The sequence below is a fragment of the Pituophis catenifer genome, unplaced genomic scaffold (assembly GCF_029215685.1).
Source record: "Pituophis catenifer annectens isolate HBS135680 unplaced genomic scaffold, rPitCat1.0.hap2 SCAF_4, whole genome shotgun sequence".
NCBI lineage: Eukaryota > Metazoa > Chordata > Lepidosauria > Squamata > Colubridae > Pituophis > Pituophis catenifer.
The window spans coordinates 27585900-27599887 of record NW_027256884.1 but is presented as its reverse complement, the minus strand read 5'-3'; the positions used below and the strand labels follow the sequence as shown (position 1 = coordinate 27599887).

The following is a 13988-nucleotide window of genomic DNA, read 5'->3' as shown; positions in this document are numbered from 1 at the left end:
TGGTCCAGCGGGAGGAGGTGGTTTCCACGGGAAAAGAAGACCCAGCCCTTCGAGGCTGAGGCGGCGCTGTGCTTCTGGGAGGAGGAGGAGGAGGCGGGGGCCGAAGCTGTGCGGCGGGGGCAGGACGCGCCCACGGACGCTGGAGGGGGCTCTACACCGCCGCGGTTTCCCTCCCCGCCTCCCCTTTAGGCGGGGGCCGGAGCGCTAGTGGGAGGAGAAGGAGCGGGAGGCGACCACAGCCACAGCCACCCGGAGCTGCTGCGCCGCTTCCCCACTCTTGCCTCGGCTGGACATCTCGAGATCCCTCTCCCGCCCTTTTGGCCGGGGCGCCTTTTGGCTTTCCTCTCGAGTCTCAGCCATGGCGACCTCGGTCCCGTCGCTCCCTCGGTGTTGCCCCCGTTGCCCTCCTGCTGCTGCCGTCGCACCCGCCCCCTACTCCTCCTCCTCCTCCTCCGTCTCCTCGAGGACCCTTTAATGGCTCGGACCCTCCAGAGACCGCCACCCCGACTTGTTTGCGCCGCCGGTGGCCGCCACAACGAGCAAAAAAAAAAAAAAAAAAAAAAAAGCCCGAGAGGAGCGTCGCGAACGGTGAGGGGGCGCAGGACTTGGAAACAATGGGAAGAAGCGGCTGGGGTGCGCGCGCGTCCGCCGGCTGGCTGGCGAGGAGATGGGGAGGGGGATGGGGGGAAGCTCCGGGGGCGCGCGGGGAGAGGGGCTGGTTGGCGGGGGTCGGCCTGGGGCGGGGAGAAGCGGACGGCGATTCTTAAGCGGCGTGTGTGTGTGTGTAGTGGGGGGGGCAGGGGGAGGAAGAATCTCTTGCCCTGGAAATCCGCTTTAAGCAGGCTAAGGTGTTTGCGTTGGTCTCTTTTCCCCCGCTCTCCAGAACATCCCCGCCCCGCCCTGGGCTTGATAGGCAAAGACTACTTTGCGAAGTTGGTGCCTTTTGTTTCTCTGGGATTCGGAACTTGTTCGCGGGAAGGGCCTTCGCTCCCGGCTCCCCTGACTTCGCTCTCCCCGCCCCCTTTGCTCTTTGCAGGATAGACCGCCGATGGGTGGATTCAGATTTCACAGAGTTGGAAGGGACCTTTGCAGGTCATCTAGTCCAACCCCCTGCCCAAGCAGGAGACCCTACATCTGCCTCTACCTAGGATCGAACTCACAACCTCCTGATTGTGAGGCAAGAGCTCCACCAAGAGGAGGGGGCGACATCATCCGAGCCTCCCTCTTCCCCCCCCCCCCAAGTCCTTTACACCTGATCACTCTTCAGACAGAGACACACACTTATGACCATCCTGACTATTCCCCCCTCTTCGGTCAGAATAGAATTCTTTATTGGCCAAGTGTGTTTGGACACACAAGGAATTTGTCAGGTGGGGCTGGGCACAAAGGAAGGTGAGGGAGATTGTCCTGGGTGTGAGAAACCAGACCTGGGTCTGTCTGTGGTGTCATACTGAAAGGTCGACTGTCGACTTCCCTGGGAAGGGAAGCTGATCAGGACTTTGGAAAATGTGTTGTGGGAAGGGCAGAAGTGACCCTGGTAGTGGGGCTGAGCAGAACTGGCTTTGTACAGAGAGTCAAGGTAAAAGGTGGACGGTTTGGGGCCAGGTCCTGTGGATGGTTGGAACTTGAGTGTTTTTGGCGGGCAGGAGAAGGCAAAGGGACATAACATTTGTGAGAAGTTTTATATCCAAATATATTTTATTCTTTACGTTGTTTTCATCTTCCCTTAAGATATTAACAGGATCCATAATGGTCTGAGAATCAGTGTCCTTGCTGGATAATTGACAGTCAAATTTGAAACTAAGTGAATTAACTAAAATTAGCAAACTTCCTCAAACCCCAAACAAGTTACCCATATCCAATCTGCATATCAACTGCAAACACAGTTAATTAGGTTTTCCAAAGGAACTGCATGTTCACAAGAGTAAACATACCTACGCACACATGCCCCTCAGGTGTTACATAGACACTTCACCCTGGACAAGCTCCCCCTTTAAAAATCTGCTGCTGTACCCCATTTCTCTGCAGCCTGGCTCTAAAGGCAAACTGTTTTGCTTTTAGGAATAAATATTTCTTCTTTCCTCACAGCTGTCTGCATCTCATTTTTATTTATTCTTGCGCAGCCCCAGCTGGAGTTGGAATCCCAAATTATTGTTCTGACATAATGAAGATTTTGATGTTCAGGGCCAGGACACCTTAAATATATATCAGATGTTCTGAGTAATTTTCTGGTGGATTGTGTCCCGCTTTGTTAATTATTAGGCAAAAGCTGCATTGGATTATATTCTGCTTCTGGTATTGAAACCTTTTAGCTTGACCTTGAAGGGGTTGACCAGAAGCCAAATCTTTCCTTTAAAAGAAACCATTCTACCCTGGGGAAGCAATGGTGTAGTTTATTAAAAGTGCAACAGCTTTCAGTTTAGTGACAGACATCATGTCTTGATATTTGCACCAGGCACTTAATACCAGTGATATTTGTGAATTTGAAAACCGAGCAGAACAATGGTGGAAGTTACAAAATGGAAGAATTCCTGTAATTGCATGCAGTGGACTAGAACACACGCCTATATTCTAGTCATGGGTATATTTCAGATGTCAGTAGAAATGAAATATATTTCATTGGGCAGCCCTTCTGAACTTGATGCCCTTGAAAAGTTTTGGACAACTCCCTGTTACTAGATTGCATGGGAATGAATAAGAATTGAAGTCCAAACATCTGGAGAACACCAAGTGAGACTGCGCACATTATGAATTGTACTATGATACACAGCTCCTAAATTAGATGAGCTACTTTCAGATCCCTCACAAATAAGCTATTTTCTTATCACTCAATTATTCTGTGCCTAATGAATTAAACTGATTAAGTGGATATTTTATTTACCTAAGTGACTCTGGGAAGTTTACAGATAAATGAGTAGAATGGAAAAGCACTGTGACAAGAAATAATATGATATTTTTATTAGATGCTGGTAACTTAGTATCATTTATAAGTTATCAATGCATTCTTATGTTTTGGATGCTTGACATTTGTCATTTATTTTATTTTTTTACTGGGGTTTCTATGCCACTGTAGTCCAACAGGATTGTTGGAAAACTCTGCTGGCTCTTCTCCCACTGAAACCATATTATCTATTTCACTCTTTCTCAGCTGAATGCTCTTCATCTGACCTCAACCTCATCCCCAATAGTGTGACGGGCAACATTCGGAGCATAGTAGATTAAAGAATACTGAAATTTTTAACACTATTAGGCATCCGGTTAATTCAATACATTCACAAAGAATTTCATGTTTCTCATCTATCAGTGAACAGGTTTAAGATAGCTAGAATGTTTTGAATTAAGGTATTTGTTGTGCTTGTATTTGTACTATCATTGATATGCCTATTCTGTGGATGTAAGTCATACGTTTTGCCATTCTGTGCAGCCCTGCTCCTTAATAATTGATATGTTATGATGACTGCTGCATGTCGGAGATACATTCCATGAATTAATCCTTTTCCACATATATTTAGCTAGTAAGTCAGTGTAATTGCAGTTTGTCATAACTAGGATACTTCCCATACAACAAACTATCTAATGAGGCACAAATATTACAAACTGGATGCAAAGAAGTTTGAAAGCGAGCAAGACTAGAGTTTCTAGGATGGTGCAGACTAGTTTCTTCACAGCCAAAATGCACACAGGTTTTGAATCTCTTTGAAACGAATTCCATTTTTTTCTCTTGAAAAAATAAGTGGCTCTAGATTTGAATTCCCTTGTACAATTTGCTATGTGACTGGGTCAGTCTCCCTTCCTTAGCCCAACTTATTTTGCAGCATTGTTGTTTCAAAAATAAAACCAAGAGGAAACCCTCTGTATAAATACCTTCAGAAAAGGTAGGATATAAATGCAATTGAGAAAGTACTAAGTCAGGACAACCATGAGTCTATTGAATTTGCTTTTGGGAGAAAGGATGTAATGAAGAGACAAAGGTCTTCTGTAGGACAAAATACAGAAACTCAAGGAAGGGCCAGCAAAGTAATTGCTTTCATGTGCTATGCTGGCTCCTCTGGAAGTCCAGAAGGGACTTCAGTTTGTAGAGTCCTGTCAAGGCATTGCTTTATGAAAGGTATAATTGAAGCAAAGCACCTCTTGGAAGATTCACACATACATGATAGTTATTTCAATATGAAAAATAAAGATTGTTTAATTTTATTCCCTTCCTTTTAAAAAAAAGCAAAAAAGCATTTATTGCTTTTGACATTCTTTAACCGAAGCATGATACACTGAATGTAATGAGCTTTTCAGTCATGATCTCAAGGTTACTTTCAAATTAATAGGTCTTTGGGGAATGAGAAGATAACTACCGGTACTTAGGCCCTAGGATTATTTGATTATTTGTATTTTAACTTTTTGGTATGCATTCTTGTTGTAAAGCATCCAACATAAACCTTGGGAGAAGCCGTTGATGTTGGCTATGACCCAGTTTAAATAATATTACAATGCTGTTTTTTAACAGTCTCTCCAAATTCTTTTGCTAGTAAAAGTATGGCAAACAGTAATGTGCTCACATTAAAAATATTACTCTGCAGTTTGATGTTTAAGTAATCAGATTACATATAAAAAGTAGTATCATGGGTCTTAAGGAAGCTTAACTGAATTAATTAATTAGTGTAGCTGAATTCAGTGTTTAATTGGACTGGAATCTGCATTGACTATATAATATATAATCTTCCAGCAAACCAGAACTGGAATCTTGCTTTAAAATGACTTCATAAACCTGGACTCGTGCTTGCTGCTTTGATGATTAATACCTAAAACCATTACTCTTCCCAGGAACAGTAGCAGAAGAAACACAGCAAGACTAAGGAGATGAAAATCATGAATAGCTATAGATTGCTGGATTCGATAGAAAGTCCAAACATGGTTTGGGCTTTATTCTGTCTCTGGAGCAAACCACAGCCTATTGCAATGTATGAATTGAGCAAACTGAATGGTTGAGGATAGACTGGTGTATAGTCAGTATTTCCTTGAGCATCTTATGAGCATATGAAAAGTTGCCCTGATAATATTAATTGTACAATATGTGTTTCTTGAGCTTTCTCTGTTTTTTTTATGTTATTTTATTATAAACATTGTACAAAGTGGGAGATCAAAAGCAGAGATAGATATTATATCATAAAATATATTAAGAAAATTAAGTGAATTTTGCTCCATTTTACAACCTTTTTTGCCACAGTTCTAAATGAATCACTGCAATGGTTAAAGTTAGTAACACAATTGTTAAGTGAATCTGGCTTCGTCATTGACTTTGCTTGTCAGAAGGCCACAAAAGTTGATCCCATGACCCCAGGACACTGCAACTGTCATAAATATGAGTCAGTTGCCAAGCCTCTGAATTTGGATCACATGACCTTGGGGTTGCTGCAATGGCCGTAAGTGTGAAAACGCTCATAAGTCATTTTTTTCAATGCTATTTTAACTTTAAATTGCCACTAAAAGAACTGTTGTAAATCCAGGACTACCTGTAATTGTGTTTTTGTAGCAGTCACCACACAATTTCTCTAAGATTGTCCCTGTAGCTCACCACACTGTGATAGAAGAACTGCTAACAGATCACAGTTTCTTCATGGCTCAGATTAACCAGGGTATATAATGGGGAAGAGTTTTTCTTTTCCTTTCTTTCCCTCCACCCAACTGCAGATTTTGCATCTCTCTCAATCTTTTTCTGGAAGTAAAGTATTTAGAAGGAATGTGAAGTTTTTTTAAAAAAATTGTATTACTTTATTTCCATCTATTTGATATAACTTTGGAAGACCACGACACTCAATTTCCTATTGAATGCAGCATTGAACTTGGTATTATCTAATTCAGTATATGTACTATTGATGTAAGACTGATGATTATGACAGTTAGACCCACTGTTAAAAACCGTTTTCAAGCTTATTGGTAATAATGGCAGCTAAGATTAATCCATCGTCGTCTAATGAGAACCAGTATTTTTTATTTAGGTCTCCTCAGTAATATAAGAATGATACAGATATCACTCGTGTTACTTTCATTCTGCTGATGTTTAGTCTTGAAGGACTATTCTAGGATTCTAGAGGATTCAAAATGACAGCTGACACTCACCATGGGATTACATCAGTGGTGGGTTTCAAAAATTTTTACTACCGGTTCTGTGGGCGTGGCGTGGCTTGGTGGGCATGGCAGGGGAAGGATACTGTAAAAAATCCATTTCTACCCCAATCCAGGGGAAAGTTACTGCAAAATTCCCATTTTCTCCCAGTCAGCTGGGACTTGGGAGGCAGAGAATAGATGGGGATGGGGCCAGTCTGAATTTTTACTACCGGTTCTCCAAACTACTCAAAATGTCCTCTACCAGTTCTCCAAAACTGGTCAGAACCTGCTGAAACCCACCTCTGGATTACATACTGTCGGAATGCTTCAATATTGGTAATTTATGTAGAGGTAATGGCAATCCAAGTGAAACTCTATGTTCCCCAACACTTTTGTCAGGTTCGCCTGATTCGCCAGTTGCGGCCCTTTCTTGATCGGGATTCCCTGTGCACAGTCACTCATGCCCTCGTCACTTCTCGCCTTGACTACTGCAACGCTCTCTACATGGGGCTCCCCTTGAAGAGCACCCGGAGGCTCCAACTGGTCCAGAATGCAGCAGCGCGGGTAGTGATGGGAGCAGCATGGCGCTCCCATGTAACACCGCTCCTGCGCGAGCTGCACTGGCTCCCAGTGGTCTTATGGGTGCGCTTCAAGGTGCTGGTTATCATCTTTAAAGCGCTCCATGGCATCGGGCCTAGCTATCTTCGAGACCGCCTGCTGCTACCAACGACCTCCCATCGTCCCGTGCGCTCCCACAGAGAGGGCCTCCTCAGGGTGCCATCAGCCAATCAATGCAGGCTGGTGACCCCCAGGGGGAGGGCTTTCTCTGTGGGGGCACCTACCCTCTGGAATCAGTTGCCCCCAGAGATAAGGAGAATCCAAGACCTCAGTGCCTTCCGCCGTGCCCTTAAAACCCACTTTTTCCAGCAAGCCGGGCTGGCTTAAGAAGAAATTTTAAATGTTTTAATTGGTTTGTATTTTTAATTTTGGGCCAAATTTATATATATTTTAATTGTTTTTAATATTTGTATTCTATGTTTTTTAATTCTGGCTGTACACCGCCCTGAGTCCTCAGGGAGAAGGGCGGTATATAAATTTAAAATAAAATAAAAATAAAAATAAATAAAATGTGTATAAATTCAGCATTTCCCCCCATATTACAAACAAGTTACACTGAGCTATCTTTTTTGGACTATATGCATGTTTTCTAAATAATGTATATGCACAATAGACAGAAGAGTAGTGCCAGGAGGCATGTAATGGAATTCATAGCCCAGCACCTGATCCACAGAGATAAGCATGGAAATGAACTTTCCTGTGATACGACTCTCACTGGACTTAAAATTGCTTAGTTGAAGCAACTGTATTACCTTTAATTATAGCATAGAATATGTTCCTAGCTAGTTCTTTAAGTACATTTGTCCAGTAACTTGTGTTCTTGCCTGGTGATGTCACTCTTAAGTGCTCCATTATCCAGTATGATACATGTGAAATGTTTACCTCCAAATAGTCCAGGTTTTTATACTCTTAAAATGCAACTTATATGGTAGTCTTCCTTTATGAGTCTTTATTTGAAAGTTTCATTGCTCCTTTCTCAGTGCTACTTTTGATACATTACTCCCAAATTATTTGATAACTGATTAGTAGCCCAGAACATCCTTTTAATTGTTGTGGTATGCAGAGACAAAATATGTGCTGGTGCAGTTTTTATTCAAATAGTGTTAGCTTTGTGTTTATATCCTGCTTATATTTGTTACTGATTTGCGATGTTTTGGAAATCTGTAACTATACAAAGGATGGCAGAGATTTTATACTGGTATTCCTTAGTTGGAGGCTAGAAGAAATCAAGATGAACTGAGTGTAACCATATTTCCATGTAAAACATACTTATGATTTGTGGAATGATATTTTCTAACCTTCTCAATCCCTTTGGTGTGCTTGGAAGTTATAGAAGGAGGAAGAATTGGCTGATTTCCCCCTGCTATTGTGTAAATTGAGGTCTTGGAATCAAACACATATCTTTTCTGAATCTTAATGAATGAACTGATTTATTGCTCTGGCTTGCTGTAATTTTCTGCAAATTCCAAACTTCTTTCAACAGAAACAGTTATAAACAACGGCCACTGAACCAAATATCGTTTTGGCAAGCTGTGTAACTATAGGACGTTACAGACAGCTTTGTACGCTACCATTAGTGGTGAAATGTTTTTCCCATGGCATACTTTGATATTGGTGAAATGAATAAAGACATTGTGTGCTACTTGGATAGAGAGGAAAACTAGCATCTTAGTGGTATCAGAATGTGAACTTTGGATTTTCTTCCCATGTCAGGCTGACTTACTGTTCTTGCCTTTCTTTTGGGTGCTCCAGAATTCATATGTCACAGCAACCCTGGCTATTTAATAGAAGAGGCTGGAGTTGTAATATAGCTAAATGCAGATTATTGAATGCAATAATTTTTCTAAGTTGCTACCCATGATTATGAAACTTGGACCCTAAAAAGGCAGATAAGAGAAAGGTGGATGCCTTTGAACTATGGTGCTGGAGGTGACTATTACAAATCCCATGGACTGCAAAAATAACAAACAAAGAAGTCCTAGACTGAGCCTCACCAAAAATATCACTTGAAGCCAGGATTGCCAAACAGAGGTTGTTATACTTTGAGCATATCATGCGAGCTGACTTGAAAAGTCAATCATGCTGGGAGTGATAGAAAAAGGAGAAGGAACTACTCTAATACCCTCTTGTTGGACACTAAAGAACACTGGGAGGACCATGACAGATCTGAAGGATGCAATGTGACACAGAAAGTCATGGAGATTGCTGATCCATAGAGTGGCTGAGGGTCGCACCCAACTGAATGGCTGACGACTATCCTTGCAACCAAGGATGGAATGACAGTAATACCATCCTCATATAGTGCCAGACACTTTTTTTTTTTATTAAAAATGTAATATAAATGAATTAGAATTCCCCTGAGAAAATATTGTAGCTTTCCAAGAGGTGAAAAGAATTGAAAGAATTGATGTTTTGGATCATTTTCCATAAGGAAGTTTTCTAGGATATTATATTTCAGAAATTTGTTTTACAAAAGGATGGGAAAAAAGGAAATATGTGCACTGCAGAAAATAATGTCTCACAAACCTATTATTCATGAGATGTGATCTGCATTCTGTTTTGCCATTTATATTTTATAATACTTTCCCTATGTTTTTAAAATAATTTTTCAATTTTTTTTGTGTTTGCTTTTTGATATGGTGAGCTAAAGAAGTCCTATTATACTAGATAAATTACACTGTAAGTGTTGAGGAAAGGAATATAATTGTGTGAAACAGCTGTGTTTAGTCAAAGGATACTGACATTTTTTGAGGTCACATTTTGAAATGAAAACATATTTTCCAGGAATTCAAAGGAAATACTCAATATGACTGCCAAATTGGACATTTGCAAACACACTCCCATACTTATTGTATGGGATAGAAAATCAATCCAGATTGAATTTTGAAAGGAAGTGCTGAAGATGATCTTCATTTCTTACTAATTTTTAAAACATTGTGAGATGCTTTTAAAATTTGGGGCTTATTTTTTTTTTCTTTTGTAGAAAATGACTTCAAATTGATTTCTGAATTTTGCAGAACGTGATACCCATCGGGGCCTTTTCAAGTGGTTCTGTTGCCACTAAAACTAAACTGAATGATGTGAAAGATCCATCTTTTGTTTTGAAAAAAATACAAAAATGCTGCTTAAAGAAGTGATCAAATATTAATTTATTGTAGGACTTGGAACCAATGTACATTTAGTTTGTAATCACTTTGTAATTAATCAGATTACAAATATATGAATCAAATTTACTTGGCTTGGTGGTTGAGAAATACGAATAGGCTAACTTAATAAAGGAAAACATTTCAGGTTTTAAGGCTGGGGGAAACTAGTACAGTACTTTGTATATGCTGTAGCTTCTTTGTGGGCTAAACAGCACATCCTGTAATAGAGCACATGCTTTGCATGCCAAAGGCCCAGATCAATCATTAGGATTTCCAAACAAGGTAAAGATAAAGACTTCCTTGAGTCAATCCTAACCACAGTTTGCTTGCTCCTTTGGAAGTGCATTGTCATTGCCTCTTTCCCAGATCCTACCCCTTCCCCCCAGTTTAGCCAGTAGCTTTAGGATTTCAAGGAATGTGGTAACTTGATTCAGCTTAGTTTTCAGGATATAAGTCAAAGTTTGCTGAATAGAGCCACCTATTCTGAAATTGTAGAGTTTTACTACTAGTTCAGATAAAACAACACAAATTTTCCAGATGTGGACTCTGACATCTCTAGCTCACCATACATGTATAAAAAGAATAATTTGGCAATATATAACTAAATAGATTGACAATATTGTTGGAAGAAATCTCCTTCTAGGTTCTGCTCCAAGTGGGGAAACAGACACTGGAAAGATGGAGACTGCTTGGAAAGATGGTTTAATGGTGGACAGGATCACATGGCTTGAGTTCCTGAACAGAAAAGGGGCAGATACAGTAAATCCTTGGGTTTTTATGCTCTCTCTGGCTCTGCATTTCTTGGGGCCCCAAAAGAGTATCCTGATTGGTTGTCAGACTCCCAGGGGGTGGGGGCCTTGCTGGCTGATGGTCACATGTGCTTCCCAGGTCACATGTGGTGAGTTTCTGCTGCTATTGTGTAGAGGGCTAATCCTATCTTTGTTGAATCTTTGTCAATTCCTACTATGGCTCTGACTGAAGGAGGTAGATCTTTGTTATGTAGAATAGACTGGCCCAAGCCTTAATGGCCCATTGACAAAGGGTGGGGGGCAGGAAGGTGGGAGCTGCTTTGTCTGTAAAATATGCTTCTCCATTTCTTATCTAGGGAAATATAATATTCTGCCTTTTTCATATTTCCTAAAATATTTCACTCTTCCAGGAAAGGGGTGGGTGCAAACCTCCTACAATATGACTGAGTAGAAAGCAAATTTCTATCTCACGGTTTGTTGAGTTACATATAGCACATATGCATCTGAATTGTACACTTCTTGTACACCCAAATATTCAAAGTAATTATTATAATGATCAGAAAAAGAGTATGAATGGGAAGTTGTTATCAGGATTATCAGATCAGACTCCAATAGTCAATATATTGTACAAACCGTGTTCAGAATTTTACAAAAAAATTAGCAGGGCACTTTTCTTAACATTTAGGATACAGATTTTACTTTAAAAGCATCTTAGGCAGAATGTATTGATTTTTTTTCTGGCAAAAATCTCTGTAATTGGGATACTTTTCACTAACATTTTAGATAAATTTAAAATAACTATAGAATTATTTCTCTTGTTTTTTAGCATTTAATCAATGTCTCTTATTATGCAGTTATAGATTTCCTTTACAGTCAGAAAGAATGAAATAATAATGCGTGATTAGATGTGTTCATTAGCCACCTAATATAATCTACTGTAGGAAGTTAGCACCCACCCCTTTCCTGGAAGAGTGAAATATTTTAGGAAATATGAAAAAGGCAGAATATTATATTTCCCTGGGAGAAGCATATTTTACAGACAAAGCAGCTCCCACCTTCCTGCCCCCCACCCTTTGTCAATGGGCCATTAAGGCCTGGGCCAGTCTATTCTACATAACAAAGATCTACCTCCTTCAGGCAGAGCCATAGTAGGAATTGCCAAAGATAGGATTAGCCCTCTACACAATAGTAGCAGAAACTCACCACATGTGACCTGGGAAGCACATGTGACCATCAGCCAGCAAGGCCCCCACCCCCTGGGAATCTGACAACCAATCAGGATACTCTTTTGGGGCCCCAAGAAATGCAGAGCCAGAGAGAGCATAAAAACCCGAGGATTTACTGTATCTGCCCTTTTTCTGTTCAGGAACTCAAGCTATGTGATCCTGTCCACCATTAAACCATCTTTCCAAGCAGTCTCCATGTTTCCAGTGTCTGTTTTCCCCACTTGGAGCAGAACCTAGAAGGATGTTTCTTCCAACAATTGGCGACCCAGATGGGACTCCAAGCTAACCTAACCAATGGACCAGGCCCAGGTAAGCCTCCCTTGCTAGCAGCAGACCCATTGAGTCTGTGGGTATGTTTTCCTGGACCTTGGCCATTTGGAACTAGGTTTTAAAGGGGTTTTGAGTTTGAGCTCAAAGGCTGCTTGGAAAGAAGGTGAGTACCTCTAAATTTTAATTTAAAGCATGGGAAAAAAGCATGGGAAATATGTGTATGCCTGCATGTGTGTGAGTGAAGGCCCTTCTCCCAATCACAGTTGGATCTTGCTTCCTCTGTGCATTTCCTAGCCGCAGAAAGACTAACAGTCTGGAGAGCATGGGGGTTTTGCCAGAGCACAGGACCTTCTGTAAGGGAAGGAGGAAGTGTGTGTGTGGGATTCCACCTGGAAAACAGTCTGATTTCACCTCTTTGAGCGACCTCTAGCCGCACCTCTGCCTACTGCTAGCTCCACTGAGCCATGACCGGTAGGATAGAGAAAGCAAGGGGGGGTTGCCAAATGTGGAACTTTGTGTTTAAAAGGAATGGAAGCCGAGCGAAAGCCAAGTGTGTGAAGGGGGGGTAATGAAACTGTAAAAGGGAATCCCGGTTTTGTCCAGCCCAGACACGGGGCGAGCGTGTGTGTGTGTAAGAGGAGGTGCCCACACCTGGCTGCAGGGGTCAGCAGGTCCTCGCGGATCCCCTTTTTGGATCCGAAAAGTTGTGGTGATTCCCTAGAGGAAGGGGCCCATACTTCGCAAGGGAATCGAAGTCCTTCCCAGAGCTTTTTCCTCTGAAAACTGAGAGCGGGCCACCCGGCTGAGCCGAAGTGATCCTTCAGGCGAAAAGACAGGGTCATGGGCAGCGATAGTTCGCGGGTGGCAGGAACCCCAGTAGATGAAGTGCTCGCGGCCTGGGACGCCAGGCGGGTGCCCATATTGAGGGGCATGGATAAAAGGAAATTAGGAAAATTGTGTTTAAAATGGGCTTTGCTAAGAGAACACCGGGAGACAAATTTGGCTAAATAAAGGTACTTAAAAGAAAAGGGAAATATATAAATAGGAATGTTGGGGTTTTTTGTTTGTTTTGTTTTGTTTTGTTTGTTTTGTTTGTTTGTTTGTCTCTCTGTCTTCTATGCAACCACGTGGTATGTTTAAGATTTGTGCCTTCCCTAATTTAACTGAGATTTATGTGGGAATGATCAGTATGTGTGAAATCTCAGAGTTCTGCTTTCTTCTCTTTGTCCTTCTTCTCTTTATGTGTGTGTGTCTAAGTCTTTGTGCGCCCTCGAGGTAATTGTAACTGTAAAATGTATTTGATCTCTAGAGACAAGAATTTTAAATTGTTAGAAAAGAAAAGAAAAAAAGGTTGAAACAATGAAAAATGGGAGAGAGAGAGAAAAAAGAAAGAAAGAGCCTTTGCCCTGTGTTTGTCTGGCCAACAAACACAGATTAAAGAGAGCATTTCATTTCATTTCTGGTTTTTTTTTTTCTCCTTCCCTCTCTGTATCTTAAAGTAACAACTCAAGTTTATGAGGAAACTGTTTTAAGTTTGTTTACGAGGAAAAAAATCTGTCTTGCATTTACTGTATGTGTTTAAATGGGTTTTACCTGTTCATCTCTTCCCTGAAGCATGTGAATCCAGTTTTTTCTTATCTGTTGTGTCTCCATTTTGTTGAAACTGCATTATCTGTTTAGTAACTGCAATACTGTTGTGTTGTTTCTTTTCAAACTCTACCTGCAAGCTATCTACCCCCCCCCCCCATCTGTAATCCTGTTACAATGCCTTTCCTGGGAAGATTACCCACAAAAGGGGGGAGGGGACCCTGTTCTAATGTCTTTCAGCCCTGCACAGATGACTCTGCAACTGTGGAAGCAGAGCACATGGATCCAGATGC

General features: G+C 41.4%; 1 protein-coding gene across 1 annotated transcript in view; it reads left to right on the top strand.

Annotated features, from left to right (window-relative positions):
* The first annotated feature begins 232 nt into the window (after window positions 1–232).
* FARP1 (FERM, ARH/RhoGEF and pleckstrin domain protein 1) overlaps window positions 233–13988 on the top strand; it is a 155708-nt gene continuing 141952 nt past the window's right edge. Inside the window, exon 1 of the mRNA XM_070943026.1 lies at window positions 233–588. The gene's annotated coding sequence lies outside the window, so the exon portion shown is untranslated. The remainder of the gene's footprint in view (window positions 589–13988) is intronic.